We start from the raw sequence: 4,283 nt of genomic DNA on the forward strand, positions 1-4,283 counted from the left end.
AAATTGTAACTATTTTTTCAAGTTTATTTTATTTATATTAGCACTTTCAAAAGCAAACAGACTTTGCACCAAAGTACTTCACAAAGGCAGGCATATGTGTGCTGCACATACAAGCATAAACATTTAAATAGCACAAATTTAAAACCCAAAGAAATTAGAACAAATAAAACAGATTAAACACAGTTCCCCCTTCAAGTTGCACATCAGACTACGGATGTAAAACTAGATTTTCTATAAATGTAGTTGATTTGTGAAGAAAAAAAAGTAGTTGAAGTACACTATGAAAATTTAAATTTCAGTTTTCTTCAGGGGCCAAATGTTCTTGCTGGAGGGCCAAATTTGCCCCACAGGCTGTAAGTAAGTACATTTACTTACAATAAAGTACAATTTTGAGATACTTGTACTTTACTTTACTCAAGTATTTCCATTTTATGCTACTTTATGCTTCCACTTCACTACATTTCAGAATGAAATATTGTATGTTGTATTGTCTACTATGTAAATTTGACATCTTAACAACAGCATTATAAAGTGTTAAAATTAACTCTATCCTGTCAACATTAAAATGGTGTTTATATCTACATTTAGTAAATTTTTGCTGACAATACTTATGTACTTTTACCTAAGTATGAGACCTGAGTATGACTGGACGATATTGACAAAATCAACTTTTTTTTTTTTTTTTAACAAATACCTCAATATCAGTATTATAGGTATGACTATTGGTGTTTCACAAAATACTTGAACAATGAGATTTCTGATATATAATCATCTGTAATGTGGATATAATCTGTAAAGTGCATAAAGGCAATCAATTTACTTTACTGTAATGCAGCCTTTAAAACCAGGAAAAGACAATACTTAACATCACACTATCCATAATCTAATACAGTATCTAGTCTCATATCATGATATCAATAAAATATCAGTATATTGCCCAGATCTAGAGTACTGAGTATTCTTCCAATGCCACTGATAGTTTTATAAAATGTGCAGAAATATCTACAAGAACTGGACCACACTGTCTAGTATTCTGTTTTTGAGCTTCTCCTCTTATATTTTCAAAATTGTTTGAATAAATCTGCAGAAAAAACAGGCCATGTAGAATCATTTCACATCTACAGTTTACCATCCAGCACCAGATGTTGTCCGGCTCTTCAAGTCAGACTCCGCCATGGGCTCCAAGAATTGTCTCCACCTGTCAAATGATAATCAATATTAATAATATGTTGAGTCTGTGTAGCTCTCAACCTCTCTCATCTAATTTTGGTTTGCTGCTGTAAATAGTCGAGTCTCAGATGTCCTTTATGACCCCTCATAAAACTTCTGGCAGCTGCTTCTAGCACACAAGCCAAATACTGAAATAAACAAATTGCTGGAAAGATTCATTTATTAGCCCATAAGACCCAGATGTGTTTCAAATAAACTGGTGGACCAAATCAGGCGAGAGGAGAGTCACTGAATACTGGACTTGCATTGATCAGGTGGTGAGAAGACTCTGTGCTGCTGGGTTAAAGGGTTTCTCCATTGATGCAGTCTAACCTAATATTTCCTTAAATTGTAGACACTCAGCAGAGAAAAATTAAAAAATAAATTCTCACAATCGAAGAAACAGAAACTGAGATATCCTGACAAAATGGATCATCCTAACCTTCCCATAATGCATCTCATTTCATTTGCAGCTTTCTTTAAACCCTACGTGCCTGGTAAATTCCAACATCTGCATTTGTGCCGATGTGTGTTTGACGTTGCCATGGAGACAAATCTGAAATAAGTTTGGTGGATATTTTATTGACTAATTTCAGCATTTTATAGACTCAATATATTTATTTTTGACTTCTTTTAGTCCAATAAATCAATGTATCCTATTCATTAGTGCACCACCAATATTCTAATCCATCCATAGTAGCACATTGAAAAACTTTGAACTAATGAAAAACAGTTAACCTCTGCATATTTACGCCAAGACGCACCCATATTTATACATCATGCAACATCCATACAAATAGTCACATTTTCTAGCTCTGGGTGCAAGGTATCGTTTGACAGAGATGTTTCGATACTACTTGGAATCAATTTATTTCGGTTGATACCTTAAAAGGTATTGCGAACTGATACACAGCGCTAATTATATCAGATTCATCATCCCATACATCAGAACCTAAGTCACTTATGTTCAAAAATATTTTGTAGTAAGTTACAAAAAAGGAGAAAAAAAACTTAATTTATTATGAATAAATTGAGACTTAGCATAATTTTGTAAAAAGTCAACCAGATCAAATAATTAACAAAAAAATGACACACCTGTTGAAATTACAAAATTTAACTTTTTTTTTTCAAATATGTGTGTCAGGGTGTATATATATATATATATATATATATATATATATATATATATGGAGAGAGTCATCATGATACTAACGCCACTTTACTTTAGAAACAATATGGACAAAATCAATAAATACCTCAATATCAATATTTTAGGTTTTGGTGCTTTAGCAAAAATATTTACACAATGAGATTTATGATAAATAATCATCAGAAATGTGGATATAATGACATAATGGCGTAAAGGCAAATAATCACTTTACTGTAATGCTTCCTTTAAAACCAGGAAAAGACAACACTCATGCCATATCATGATATTATGGTATTCATAATCTAATACAATATCGTCTCATATCATAATATCAATAAAATATCAATATAATGCTCCAGTTCTAGACCTGAGTACTTCTCCACCACCAGAGAACATTTCTCTTTGAAGTATTTGTTATTGTATTTAAATCATCTCCTTTTCTCTGAGTTCCAACGTGTTCCATACCGCTCACATTTTGGACTACAACTTTTTTTTTTTTGGTACCAGGAAATTGCAACAGAGTAACAACAATTCAGTAAAGTACAAAGTAAAAAGAAGTAATATAAAAGCCATATTTCAATAACAATACACCAAAAAACATCACAAATATCATAAATCTTAAGATGTATTAAACATATAATCTATTGTATATTTATTTTTTATTGCATAAAGTATTTGGAGATGTTCATTGTACATAGTATATCATTTTACTTTATCATTTTTAAAGAATACTTTTGTGTCAATTTTGAATTTCCCCCTAGGGGGATCAATAACGTTACCCTACCCTTTTATATCAGATCAATCATCCCATATAGACGAATCTACATCACTTATGTTCAAAAATATGTTTAAGTAAGTTAAAAAAAAGAGAGAAAAAAACCCTGAAACTATCTCTTTACGCCATTCTGTAAAAAGTTAAACAGATAAAATAAAAATAAGGAAACTTTCTTTTTTCAAATGTGTGTGTCAGGGTGTAGAAATATATACATTTTTTAAAATCTATCGAGAGATGGTCCGCTAACTCTTGATTCAGTTTCTAGACGTGAGAGTAAAAATATAAATGAAAAAAAACGTTTGTAGGAGCAAGCAATTAATATGGTATTTAAATTGCCTCCTTTTGCTCCATACCTCACACACTTTTGATTACAACTTTTTTCTTTTTCTTTTTTTGGTACCATGAAATCGTTACAGAGTAAGAGGTCTTCACAGTGTTTCCCCCTGAGCTCGGTCAGAGATCAGGCGAGGAGGCGTTTAAAAGCCCATCAGAGAGGCTGGTGCAGCATCTGCATCGAGCTGTTAATCAAAAAAACAACATCAAAACAATTATTAAAACACTGTTCACTCACATCATAAAAACCTCCTTCACTTTTAATAATGACACTTATAAAAATGCAGCTGATTTTTTATTATTGTTATTATTATTTTTGCACAAATTAAATAGGAATCGTGCAATTTCCTCTTTCACTTTAGTGCATGCTGCATTTGATCCTGCACCCCTTTAAAAAAATATATTTTTATTATTTATTAGTATTTAATTTATATCTACTCTTTCCTGTTGGCATTTGAAATAAACTACACATCCCGGAGTGCCTCTGCTGCTGCTGATTTGACACCTTTTCCTGCGCTGACGCCTTTTTCTTTTCTTCTTTTTTTCGCACAACCCAGAGGAAGAGGGAGCTATAAATTAGTATTATCATTATTATTATTGCACACATAGGAAGTGGAGGAGGGTATTAAACATTTCTTTGCTCTTGCATGTCTTCACTAAAATAAAAAAAAATCTCTCCAGTCTCCCCCCCTTTATACACCGAGGAGGAAGAGCCGAGCTTTAGGATTGGGCATTGGGGCAGATAGCGTAACACCCTCCCTCCTCCTCCTGTCCTCCTCCTCCTCTCTGTTGCGTTAAAACGAAAAAAAGGGGGAA

The sequence above is a fragment of the Scomber scombrus genome, chromosome 4 (genome assembly GCF_963691925.1).
Source record: "Scomber scombrus chromosome 4, fScoSco1.1, whole genome shotgun sequence".
NCBI lineage: Eukaryota > Metazoa > Chordata > Actinopteri > Scombriformes > Scombridae > Scomber > Scomber scombrus.